At 45.1% G+C, this 13740-nt stretch overlaps 1 long non-coding RNA gene across 2 annotated transcripts; it reads right to left on the bottom strand.

The window, feature by feature from the left end:
* Positions 1-280: 280 nt before the first annotated feature.
* LOC131831437 (uncharacterized) lies at positions 281-1781 on the bottom strand. Of its 2 annotated transcripts, XR_009353654.1 has the most exons (3): positions 1671-1781; positions 863-973; positions 281-467 (listed from the first exon to the last, which is right to left on the bottom strand). It is a non-coding gene; the product is annotated as an uncharacterized LOC131831437 (long non-coding RNA). The 2 variants fall into 2 exon arrangements; XR_009353653.1 differs by lacking the exon at positions 281-467 and having other exon boundaries at positions 683-973.
* Positions 1782-13740: the final 11959 nt, after the last annotated feature.

The following is a 13740-nucleotide window of genomic DNA, read 5'->3' as shown; positions in this document are numbered from 1 at the left end:
TATGGCTGACTAGTGGTCCACAGTATGGACATAGCATGATTTGTTCAACCATGCCCAGGGAAGGACACTGGGGTCATTTCCAGTATGGGACAATATATTGTAAATAAAGCTACAATGAGTACACATGGGCAAGTTTTTGTGTCAATGTAAATTTTCATTTTTTCTAGAATAAACACCCATAAGTACAGCTGCTGGATGATACCAAGTACATGTTTCATTTTTAGGAAACGGACACAGTGTATTCCCAAGTGACTGGACTATTTCATTTTTATTTGCCTTTAAAGTTAAACTGGGGCTCCTGGGTGGCTCAGTCAGTTAAGCATCCAACTGTTGGTTTCAGCTCAGGTCATGATCTCAGGGTCGTGAGACCGAGCCCCATGTCGGGCTCCACGCACAAAGGGGAGTTTGTTTAAGCTTCTTTCTCTCCCTTTCCCTCTGCTGGTCCCAGCTCAAATAAATAAATAAATCTAAAAAAAAAAAAAGTATATGCTAAACATAAAAACTCCTTTGTGAGTTCAACATTAACTATAATACCTATCATGCATATTTGAAGATTTAACTCACTGATTTCTTTGGCTATCTGATAAAGTACAAAATTCATCATATATCAAATCTACTTTTAACTTAAAATTCACTCAGTGGTGGAGAAAAATGCAATCCTCTTCACGTCCCTACTATTGAATACACTTTATGGGATGTCTCTTTATTGATATCATCTTATAAAAACACAACAATCACCACTGCATTCAAAAACCCATTTTTCTCCTCTTTTTCCAAGTGGAGAATATAAAGCAAAGTGAAACCACATTTTTTTTTCTCCCAATATCCTATAGTTTAAGAGCAGAAAAAAACAAGTTCTTACTAGGTTGACTCAAAAGGTACACTTTTAAAAAAAAACTTGATTTTTTTCTTCTTTCTTTTCCTTGATCTCATGTAGGTAGACCAAAAGATCAAACTATAGAAATTTCTTTTTCTAAAAAAATAATAAAAAAAAGAAGTCAGAATGTGCTTAGACACAGGTGTCATTCTCTATAAAAGAGCAAACAGAAACAAGGGCAGGTAGAGCCACAGGATCTCGGGGGCTGCAGGAGAAAAGGGGGTGTCTGAGCTTAGCTGCAGAACTTAGGAGGCAACGGACAAGAACCCGTTCAGAACTCACTGTACGCCCGACACGGTGCCGGGGGGAGAGATGGGAGGGCACAGGACACGGGCTGAGAAGAACAATGGTATCCAGCACCTCTTGTCCAGCTGGGTGCCATGTGGTTCCCCCATGAGGGACAGGAGAGGGACTCAGGCCAGCATATGCTTAGTGACAATGGCCCACATGTGTGTTGACCACGGGCCAAATGCTGGACAGAGAGCTTAGCATATATTACTTGTTCAGTTGTCCCCACTGCCCTGTGGAGCACCTGCCATCATTCCCATTTGACAGATGAGGACACTGAGGTTTGGAGAGTTGGTTAAAATACAACATGTCCTTTGCCACAGCCTGATTTTCCATGGTCACTGAAAATGTCTCTCATCTACGTTACCTGTCCTGTGCCAAGAGTAGAAGGTACATGCCCCCTCATGTAGTTCCACCACAATTGCCCTTGACCTGATGTGACTTTTGGCCAAAGCCTTCTTTGACCCAGACTTATTTCATCGTAGCGTCTGCATACTGAACTCACCTGAGCTCGGAGAAGAAGGAAGCAGAGCCCTTTTCCATTCCAGAAAACATGATCACCTTCACTTTCCATCTTTATTGGGACACAGAACTCCCTTTTTCAACACGTTACACTGGGGAAAAAAAGGGGGGGGGACAAACAAGGGATTGTTTTGGTTGAAGAAGAAGGTAGAGGAAGGGGGCGCTTGGGGTGACTCAGCTGGTTAATCCTCTGCCTTCGGCTCAGGTCATGATCCTGATCAGGGTCCTGGGATCGAGTTCCGCATCGGGCTCTCTGCTTCTCCCTCTCCCTCCTCTCCTTCTCCTGCTCGTGCTCTCTCTCTCTCTCAGATAAATAAATAAAATTTTTTAAAAAGGAAGGTGCAGTGGGGCCCCAGGTCCCACCCATTCTCACAACTTTCCTCCCCTGGAGGCTTCTGAGAGGCTCATCTCTGAGCGGTTAACTGCCCACGGCCTGGCTGACTCCTATCCACCTCATCTCTGAACAAAAGCAACACCCTGTTTTGGCCACAACTGGATGAAAGCCCCAGGGAGACACTGGAAGTGGCACCCAGGTGTGCAGCTGACAGGGGTACTTTTTAACCACCTTACATGCTGGAATGTCCGGGCGCCCACATGGTCCCTTGCACCTGCTCCACACCTGCCCACTCACCCCAGGCTTCCGTAATTCCAGCACATATGTTAACAAGCAGGCATTTTCCAAGCAGTAGAAAGCTGAAGCTAAAGCCATTCATTTGCTCCTAAATTTAATAAAGAATCTGAACATTATTAAGGGCTGGGAGACAGAAGAAAACACAAGAAGAAAAAGACTGCCCAAAATGGGGAACCAGGGTGCTTTAAAAAGACCAAAAAAGGGGTGCCTGGGTGGCTCAGTGGGTTAAAGCCTCTGCCTTCGGCTCAGGTCATGACCTGAGGTCCTGGGATCCGAGGTCCTGGGATCAAGCCCCACATTGGGCTCTCTGCTCCACGGGGAGCCTGCTTCCTCCTCTCTCTCTGCCTGCCTCTCTGCCTACTTGTGATTTCTCTCTGTCAAATAAATAAAATATTTTTTTAAAAAGGCCAGAAAAAACCCCCAAAACAAAACCCCAAAACAAAAAACAAACAAAAAAACCACAACAACTCTGCTTTGCGGCATTGCTGAGATCCAGCCTTGAGGCCGGGCTTTGTGGCCAGAACCCTTTCTGCTGATCTGAGCAGGTGAAATTCTGCGGTAGCTCAAGGTAGGGCACTAGTGGGACAAAACGTTTGCTTGGACTCTTGTACAGGACTTGAAACAGAAAACAAAATGCCTGGGTCCAGATTTAAGAGTTTCGTATGGGACACGAGGTCATTTTGCTGCTCTTGAAAACAAGCAAAGCTTTTAAAGGAGATTCTATTGCTTCCAAAAAATTATTCTTTATTCTTTGGAGGCTTTCTTTCTCTGGCACCATGGGTTTTCTTTCAGCCTCTTAGATTAAAAGTCTATGATAAATATACTCACCATTAAAAAAAAAAACAACAACAACACAAGCTCAACGTTCTACCTTTTCAAAAGAGAGAACTTTTACCCTTGCATTGGGATGTGAGTCTTTGATACTCTGCCAGGATTTGATTTCGAGCCATTCATCATTAGGGTGATATAAAAATGTCCATCCTCTGCTCCATGACCCACAGCTAGAGACATTCACCGGAAAAACTAACAGTACACAAGATGTTTCACAGAGCCCATGGGCGGGTTTCAGGGTCAGAGATTTCCAAAAGAGGAAAATTTCCTAGAGAGTTTCTATGTAAAGATTCGGAGCCAGTGTTTCTCTTTTGACGGTTCTGAGAACGTGATGTCAGCCTGAGCCCAGAGGTCCACCTCCCCAAATCCTTTCAATTAACAGGATATATATTTTTAAAAATAAGTAATGCTTGGGGCACCTGGGTGGCTCAGTTGGTTGAGCAGCTGCCTTTGGGCTCAGGTCATGATCCTGGAGTCCCGGCATCGAGTCCCGCATCGGGCTCCCCGCTCAGCTGGGAGTCTGCTTCTCCCTCTGCACCACCCCCTCACGCTCTCTCTCTCTCTCTCTAAAAAATAAAATATTTTTAAAAAGAAAAAAAAAAGTACCACAGCAACGCTAGAAGACAAGAGCTGCCATTGCATGGAGGATGTGTTGCAGACTCCCCGGGAGGCAGAAAGAAGACAGGATTGGATTGATAGAAGACACTGCTGGAGAAGGTTGCCGCATAGATGGGGAGCTGTTCTGCCCGAGGCTCTCAGCTCGGAGATGGTAGGTTCCAGATGTGGGGCAGACACTTAACCGACTGAGCCACCCAGGTCCCCCCAGGATCGACACTTTACATGTGCATGATTTTCAGTTAGGAAATTCCGATTATAATTTGTTGACCCCAGAAAAATACATGTACACGTGTATAAAGAGTATGAACAATATGTCCCCTAAGAGAGTGATTGGTTTATGAATAATTGTGTGCTATGTCTGTAACAGTGGGGGGGGGGGAAAACCTGTACTGACTGTAAATATCATGTATGAGCATGTGGTATCATGATAATGTCTTTTTTAAAAGACTTTAAGGGGCACCTGGGTGGCTTAGTGGATTAAGCCTCTGCCTTCAGCTCAGGTCATGATCTCAGGGTCCTGGGATCGAGCCCCACAGAGAGCAGGCTCTCTGCTCAGTGGGGAGCCTGTTTCTCCCTCTTCCTCTGCCCCTCTGCCTGGTTGTGTGCCCTCTCTCTCAAATAAATAAATAAACAAAACCTTTTTTTTTTTAAAAAGGTACTAGAACTATGCCACTTACATTTTTAAAAATTTCAATGACTAGATTTCTAAATGTAGATCTGTAAATATGTATGTATGTATATAAATGGACATGAAGTTGTCTGGAAGGGTGTACATCAAACTAAGAGGTGTTGGCCACGACTGCCTTCTTCTCCAGATATTTATAGAGTTTGAAAATTTTTTTAAAGATTTTATTTATTTATTTGACAGGCAGATCACAAGTAGGCAGAGAGGCAGGCAGAAAGAGAGGAGGAAGCAGGTGCTCCTAGAGTTTGAACTTTTAAAACAGATTAGAATTCACTCGTGTATTGTGCACACTTTTTTTTCACACTTTTTTTTAAATTAAAGTTTTTAATAATATAGAGTTTCCTCAGAAAGTTAAAAATGGAACTACCCAACAATCCAGTAACTGCACTACTTGGTATTTGTCCCCAAAATACAAGAACACTGATTCAAAGGGACACATGTCACCACTCCCCCATGCTTATTGCAGGATTATGTACAATAGCCAAATAATGGAAGCAGCCCTCGTGTCCACTGACTGATGAATGGGTAAAGAGGAGACAGTACAGATCTGCAATGGAATATTTCTCAGCCATAAAAAAGAAATAAAACTCACCATTTCCGTTTGGAAATTTCTGGAAGCACTATGCTTACAAACACCATGGAGGGGAGTCTCCACCACCCTCTTATAGCACGGGGAGGGCAGACACCCCACTCGACCTTCGCTGGGCTGGGACCCCAGTTTTCTCCATGGTGTGTGGCTGGGATAGAATGGCAAAGTTATGTCAAAATTCTCTGCCTTACTAGGCTGCCCTTTTCCCCGTCCTTTGGCTACAGAGTGTAGGCTTTGCCTGGACCTCTGTGTGTCTGTCCCTGCTGGCTTTTCCTGGCCAGATGGCATCTTCAGCGCCAAGGCGGGGATACAGGAGGGCAGAAAGAAAACCCAGGAAATCAAATGCCAAGTTGTTCTGGAGATCCCTACTGCTCAGAGACCACCAGCCTCCTCTTGCCGTCCTTCAGAGTCTTTTATTTTTTTATATACAATGTCTAGAGTTTTTAGTTGTATTTACTGGGAAGGATAGGGAAAAGCATGTCTGTTCCAGCTTCCTAGAAAGAGAAGTCCACTTAGTCCTTTTAAAGTGTTCTCTATTTGGGGGCACCTGAGTGGCTTCCTCTGCTGAGCATCTACCTTGGGCTCAGGTCATGATCCCAGGGTCCTGGGATCGAGTCCCACGTTGAATGCCCAGGGTCCTGGGATTTAAAAAAAAATATATATATATATATATCTATATATCATATATATGTTTATGTATTTTATATATGTTATATATAAATAATAAATATATATAAATATATATAAATATATTTATATAAATATAAATTATACATAAATATATAATATAATATAATATTATATTATATTATACTCTGCTCAGTGGGGAGCCTGCTTTTCCCTTTGCCTCTGTCCCTACCCCTGTGCTTCTGCACACGCAGGCTCTCTCTCTCTCTCTGACAAATAAATAAATAAATAAATAATCTTTACTTAAAAAAAAAAAAAGAAACACAGGCCAGATGCATGGATTAAATATACATTAAGACAAGGCTGGGCACAGGACGAGCATTCCTAACTTATCAGCTGGTGATAATTGCTCCATTTCCCAACACCACTGCATTTCACAAACACACATAGAGTCGTAGGTGCCCACAAGCCCACAAGCTCCCTGACCTTCATCACTCTCCTTTGATAAGTTTGGACAGAGGGGACAGGAAGCTAGATCTGTTAGTGACCATGGGGAAAGGGCCGGGAGCGAGATCTCGGAAGAGCAAGGCTGAGCGGGTGGGGGGGTTGCAGGGCGGGGAGGAGATGGACAGACAGCTGGACAGCTGGATCTAAGGAAGGACGAGGGCAAAATAGTATGTAAGCAAAGTCAAGGTTGTTTTAGATTGAAAATGCCTGGCTGACAGCCTTCTGCTTCCAGCCCCGCACACACCCACACACACACACAGTCCGTGCTCTGTGATGGAATTTGGGAAGGTGCTGGAGGAAGGAATTTCTCCCCTCGGAAGGCGGAGTGGGTGTGAGACTGTCTACTTCAGAGACGGAGCAAGAATGCTCTTCTCCCCTCTGTACTGTAGGAAATCAGTCCCTCCCTATCACCATGTCCACATTTGCTCTCAAATATAGGCTGGCCCGGAGAGGTAGCGCTTCTCCCCAGGTCCACCACTCCTCTCAACGTTGTTTTGTGTTTCTGTTTTTGTGCCTTCTTCATTGACTTGATCATTTCCACGCCTCCCCCCTTTAAACAAAGCCAGGTTAATCGGGCGTACGGTTGGAAGCCAGGCTCTACACAGGAGCAGTTAAATTCATTAGATCTTGGAGGGATGAATTAGTTCAAGTCATTTTTGTTTCCCCCCAAGAAACGGTACAACAGCGTGAAACCTGTTTCACAGCTACATTCCAATGCCTTCAATATTATGAGAGAATACGGGCATTCACTCCTACGGAACTATTTATACTTTGCCATCCTAATGCAAAGGATCTTCTGTTGCTGAACTCCAGGGATGCGGAAGAATTTGAATAATGAATAGGGAACTTCCTTTAGGAACAGAGTCTCTGTCGTGGAAAGACTTCATTTCTTAGAAACAGCCAGCTGGGACTAGGCCACGATACCCCATTTATCCCGAGGCCTGTGCTGTGGGGAAAGGACAACAAGGGACAACAGACATTCCCCATCAGGTACTTGCTTGCGCAATATTATACCTTGAGAGGGGGCGGGGCATTTATTACCAATTTTACCTGCATATGATTTTTCCCAAGTACAGGACATATCAATGTTGTGGAAGAGCACAGTACGAAGCTGAGGCTCTATCATTCCTCATAAACACCAATCTGAATTTATCTGTTTAATAACCTGAATCCTCACTGATCACATGACTGGACTGAGTTCTTTTTTTTTTTTTCTTATTTTTTTATATGTTTTATTTATTTATGGGAGAGAGAAAGAGAGAGAACAAGCAGGCAGTAGGGCAGAGGGAGAGAGAGAAACAGACTCACTTCTGAGCCGGGAGCCCAATGCAAGGCTCGATCCCGGGACCCTGGGATCATGACCTGAGCCAAAACCAAGAGTCAGCTACCCCAGGGTCAGTGTCACCCGGCCGCCCTCATCAATAAAGGTTTTTAAGCAAGCATCTCTCTCCGGATTCATCCAACCTCTTCCATGTCCATTTAATTTAAGGGGAGGAGGCGTTATCTGGTTGTGGATGAGTGTTGTGTTGGATTTTCCACATCCGGGCTTGAGTTTCCGCTTGCCTGGGTCATTTGTCAGACATGCCAGTGAGAGCTGCCCCAGGGACCAATGAACACTTCACTGTGAGTCGTCCTCATGGATACCGATCATACATAATAAGTTCACCTCATCTATTAAGACTTCTGGGGGGCGCCTGTGTGGCTCAATTGGTTGGGTGTCTGCCTTTAGCTCAGATCATGATCTCAGGGTCCTGGGATCAAGTCCCCGTGTCAGGCGCCCTCCTCAGTGGGGAGTCTCCTTCTCCCTCTGCCGCTCCCTCTGCTCATGCTCTCTTTCTCTCTCTCATATAAATAAATAAAATCTCAAAAAAAAAAAAAAAAGACTTCTGATATATGGGTCCAGGGACATTTGGTCCCCCACCAACATACCATACACAGTGCAATTCTTACTCTAACAGAGGACTAGTCAAATGCCCCAAGTAAGAAACATTACACTTTCTGGCTATTAAAAACTAGTTCAACTTCTCTACTCACCACCCAACAGCAACTACTGAGAGATAATTCTCCCTGGGGTCTCTCAAAATGCTGCCTGCCTTGTGAAAAGAGGCACTGGCTGCCTTTGTTCTGAAATAGCTTCTCAAGGAGGTTTGTATGGAGAACAGCCTTCGAGAACAGAGATCCTGCCTCCCTCTGGAGCAAAGGGCAGGTGTGTTTCCCGCACCGCATAGAAAACATTGGGCTTTCTTACGCTCTGGGTTCCTCTCTTGACATGCAACTTGCTGCCCGTGGAGAGGGTCATGGGGTCTTCCTGGAATGGCCCTGTGGGGCTCGGGCCTCAAGGACCTGACCCAGGAAAATGCTGATACCCTGGCTACAGCTCCCAGTACTGAGGTTCCATGTCTCTGCCCCACGAGCGCGGTGTCCTTTGCCAAGATGGGTTGAATGACAGCAGGTTAACTTGTGAAGCCTGCAAGTGGTGTGAAATCTCAGGCCCTTCACAGTTCCTGACAACAGTGATGCCACTATGACCGCTTTGAATGTGACTAACCGCCATCTGTCGAGGACCTCTTGGGAGCCAGTGAATCAGACTCGGTTCTAGAAATGCACCACCCATGTCATCGGGTCCTCACCGGATTGTGGTCTGGGAGAGAATGCCGACAATGAGAATATTCTGACTTTTGTTCCAATATCCATCCCTTTCTGACCCAGCGGGGAAGTCTTCCCTCCCTCCCACTCACCTTAGGGGTAACCCGATCCCCTTTGCAGGTGACCAGATCTGAACTTTATTCTAAAACGAACAAGGTCACGGGGTGCCTGGGTGGCTTGGTCGGTGAAGTGTCTGCCTTTAGCTCAGGCCTTGATCCCAGGGGTCTGGGATCAAGTCATGCATCGGGCTCCTTGCTCTGCAGGGAGCCTGCTTCTTCCTCTCCCTCTGCCTCCCCCCCGCTTGTGTTCTCTGAGAAATAAGTAAAAGAAGTAATAAAGCCATAGGGAAAGACAGGCTGTCCTCCTGCAAATGTTAACATCTGTTGAATCGATGCCTATTTATTGCAATGGACGTTGGATATAGCCAAAGCAGGGTCTAGAGTTCCCCAGTGTGCCGTACATCGCCCTGTTAGTGCTGGACCAGGGGGAGGTTCTGGGGGTCGGGGAGCTATAGCAGCTGATGTTGGGAGAGCTTAGCGGGTTCAGAGCAATAGTGACTTATCAACGGGTACCGAAGTATTTTACTACGCAAATAACGGGTATGGCTATCGTCGGGTTGGCCGGTGTGATCCCTGGCAACCGACCCACCCAACTCACAGCGGTTGGAGGAAGACACTCACGCACCAAGGAGGGCCCAGGCAGAACCATCACAGAGGGATGGCGAGACAGCCAGTGGACTGAGAGGACCCCGACAGCCTTCCTCCCTCGAGTCTCTTTTCCAATGAGTAGACTACAGATTCCCTGTTCACGGGAGCTAGCCTGGGTTTGGCTCTCAGTTACCTGCAGCCGGAAGCACCCACCGAAGCATGAAGGAACAGGTCCAGGAGCTCAGAGCACAAAGACGGCCACACTAGAAAGGAAGAAGGGCAAGTCCCTCTGGCTTCCCTGTGCCACGGTGCTCCCAAGACTCAGACAGATATGAAAACGTTATTTGCAAAACCGTAGAGGCCATATTCAAATTTTAGTCCCAGAGACTAAGAACTCCCGGAAAAATACGAAGAGGATGCGGTTACCTTCCCGTATCTCACTGAGAGTTCGCCCTACCCTGACTAGAAACATCTCGCTTAATAACAATACTATGGTAGAGAAGAAGATATATTAAAATGTATCTGATGTTCAGATTATTTTCTGAGCTGACTGGTGATTATTTTCTTCATCTGACAGCTGAAGTCAGACCAGATGACCGGAAACTGGTTCCAGGAAAGGCCTCTCACATTATCGCCGTCTTGAGAGCACACAGGAGCAAGTTCTGAATTCGTCCCAGGAATATTTTGAACACTGTCATCAGCATGTCCCCATGATCCTAACACCTCCCAGAGGCCTGCACAGGGAGAATTTGCTTCTTTTTCATCTCACAGTCAAGCCAAAGTCCAAAAAATTAACCACTCTTCCATTCTTTGCACAACCAGGAATCCATGTGAACAAAGGCTATTCACGTGCGTCTAGTTTAATTTATGGCCCCTAACCATGTATTCTGGTAACCAAATCTATAGGCCTTGAAAAAAAAAACAATTAAATTGTTCCTTTTCTGGTAGATGACATCAAGTAAGAGTTTGCTTTTAAAATGAGGAAAGCCTTAGCTACTGACGTCTGCATATATATATATATATATATATATATCCAGAAAATAAAAATGACTGGAAATCTGGCTGTGGTGTCATTAGAAATACAGCTCCAGAAAGTGTAATTAGAAATACAACCCTGGTAAATTCCTTCCTGGCTGACTATTTTACCACTTGGACAATAAAGTCCATTCATAAATGCAGGTGACACACAGATACCTCTTGGGTATGCCTCAATATTTGAACTTATGGGGTTATATCTCTTTAATTTTCAAAACAGTATGCTTGGAATGACCATCCCAGCTTTCCCCAGGTATTTCCAAGGATTCTCAAAAGCTGACACATCTCTGGCCATCTCTGGTCCAATTGTTTCCTTCCTCTGAGTTTTTAATTTCTGCTTCAGTCTCTCATCTGGGACAGATAGAGACCCTTTCCAGGTTAACACTGCCTCATGCTGGCCATTATGAAACCCTCCAAGGCACCGCGAACAAAGCTTGGCCGCCGAGTTTAGATGAGTTTACTAAACGTCTCCACGCTTTAGAATACAACAATGCCCACCGCTACCTTCAACCTGTACTTTGAAAATCACTGTTTGAGGAACATAAGGCAAAAAAGTCAAACCCTTTGCAGGTGTGCCAGCTTCCCAGCCTTTCTGCCTGCATCAAGGCCCACCTTGCTCTCATTTATGGGAGAGGACACCCTTTTATAAATTAAGAATGTTCCACTCAGGGCCCCTGGGTGGCTCAGTGGGTTAAGCATTTGCCTTCAGCTCAGGTTATGATCTCAGGTTCCTGGGTTCAAGCCCCGCAGTGGGCTCTCTGCTCAGTGGGGAGCCGGCTTCTCCCTCTCCCTCTGCCTGCTGCTCCCATTGCTTGTGCTCTCTCTCTGTCAAATAAATAAATAACAATCTTAAAAAAAAAAAAAAAAAAAAAAAAAGAATGTTCCACTACCCAAAGGAGTTGGTTTTCCTCTGGGACTCATTAGACACCCTCAGAACACATTTCCAAAGTCAACGCTGTGACAGAAGCAGGGAGCAAGTGGTTCGTACCTAGAGCGGAACACTACAGGACGGCTGTTGGCATGATAAGTACGGTCTATGTGGAAGTTTCTGGGCCTCAACCTAAGACTGACTGTAAAGTATAAGGAAGCTCTAGATGGTATCCTACAGCTAAGAGAGTTCTCAGAAGGGGAAAGACAAACATGAGAGCAGTTCAGACCTCACTGGAGAAGGTGTAGTTCAGCCCAGTTGACAGAAGAGAAGTTGACTGGTTTGCCCCAGCAGGAGCTGGTTTGGAGTCACTGGGTAAGCAGGAAGCAGATGGAGGCTTCAATGGCAGCCCTCCAGACCGAGGGTGAACTGAACCCGGAAGGTCTGCAGAGGGAGTCAGGGTGCTGTTGTGAGAGGAGGCCCATGCCATGTTGAGAGGCAGGAAGTTCATTACCTACATTTCTGTGTATCTGACTGCAATAATTTTCCCTTCGCCTGAAAAACTTCATTTAGTGTTTCTTAATTCAGGTCCATGGGCAGCAGATTTTTCTCAGAATTATCTGGAAATTACAATTTTGCCTCATCTTTGAAAAATATGCTGACGTGTATAGATTTCTACGTTGGCAACTGTTTTCTTGTAGTGCTTTAAAGACGCTATTACATTGTCTTCCGACTTCCAGCGTTATCTCTTGGGAACCAATTTGTCACTCTTCTTGTTCTTCTGAGGATAGTGCTTCTTTTTCCAGCTTCCTTTACTCCCCTTTTCTCTTTCTTTCCCCTCCTTCTGTTTTCAGAGATTCCCACTTTGTCATTTTTAGCAGCATGACTACGATGGGCCCAACTGTGGTTTTCTTTGTAGGCATCTCTACCTGGGGATTGGAGAATCCACTGAATTTGTGGCCGAATGTACTTTATCATTTTTGGAAAATTCTTAGCCAGTATCTCTTCAAACACCCCATGTCTTCTCTGCCTTGAACTCATCTTGAACTCTCTTCAAACACCCCATGTCTTCTCTGCCTTGAACTCATCTCATGTTAGGCCTTTTTACCATACTTCATCTGTACCTTCTTCATGTCCCATATGTCCAGTCCATTTCCTTAAACATATTAATTACACTTAACATAGAGTTTGTGCCTCATAATTTCAATAATGGGGTCATCCATGGATCTCTTTCTGTTGTCTGTTTTTTCTCCTTTTGGTCTTGTTTCTTGATACACTTGGAAGGATTTCTTAAATTAAATGCTAGGCATTGGGTCTAAAAATTGTGGAGGCTTTGGAAGACATTGTATTTCTCCAGAGAAGGATTTACAGTATTCTCCGTGGCAGGTAGTGGGTTAGGCTTTCGGAAAATGGAAGCGAATAAAGCAGGCAGAATCCCTGCCTTCACGGAGTTTACATCCAGTGTGGGCACTACATGACAACAAATGAATAAATAATAATAAAGCAAACAGTGATAATGGGATACCAAGCAAATAAAGTAAGGGGATAGAGGTTAAAAGATGGTGCATTTAGAGAGAGTCATCAGAGGCAACATTTGAGCTAAGACTGAATAAAGTGAGGGGAGACAAACATGAAAATATTTAGGGAAAAAATGGTCCAGGCAGAGGGAGAAACAAATAGAAAGGCCTCAAGGTAGTGGAGTGTTGGACTTGGTATAGGAAACGCTACAATGGAGTGATGAGTGGGGACAGTGGCAGACGTGAGCAGGGGCTGTATACAAGGACCCTGGAGCCTACAGGAAGGACTTTGGATTTTATTCTGTGTGGGATGGATAGCCATGAATGGTTTGGGGGGAAGGGATGATGTAACTGGATTTCGATTTAAAAGGATCATTGTGCCTGACATGTTTGGAACAGAGGGCAGCAGAGCAAGGGGGGAGAGTTGCTAGGGGGAGAGTTAAGGGCCAGAAGCGTAGGCAACCATGCCATTGCTGGTGGTGGGTTGGTTTAGAGAGGGAGTAGTGGATGTCAAGAGGAGCAGTTGAACTTGGGACATATTTTTGAAGATAGAGGCCAAGGACAGCTATGGTGGAGGGTCAGTGGAGGGGGGCTCCCTGTCACTTGCACAAGCCCACCCAAAATCAATATTCACTTGTGAACTCAGCTTTATAGTCTTTTTCTTTTTTTTTTTTTTTTAAGATTTTATTTATTTATTTGAGAGAGAGAGAGTGAGAGAGAGAATGAGAGGGGAACAGGTCAGAGGGAGAAGCAGACTCCCCATGGAGCTGGGAGCCTGATGTGGGACTTGATCCTGGGACTTTGGGATCATGACCCGAACTAAAGGCAGTTGCTTAACCAAATGAGCCACCA

The sequence above is a fragment of the Mustela lutreola genome, chromosome 5 (assembly GCF_030435805.1).
Source record: "Mustela lutreola isolate mMusLut2 chromosome 5, mMusLut2.pri, whole genome shotgun sequence".
NCBI classification, from domain to species: Eukaryota; Metazoa; Chordata; class Mammalia; order Carnivora; family Mustelidae; genus Mustela; species Mustela lutreola.
Note: the sequence above shows the minus strand (reverse complement) of the source record. Positions and strands in the feature narration are given on the sequence as shown.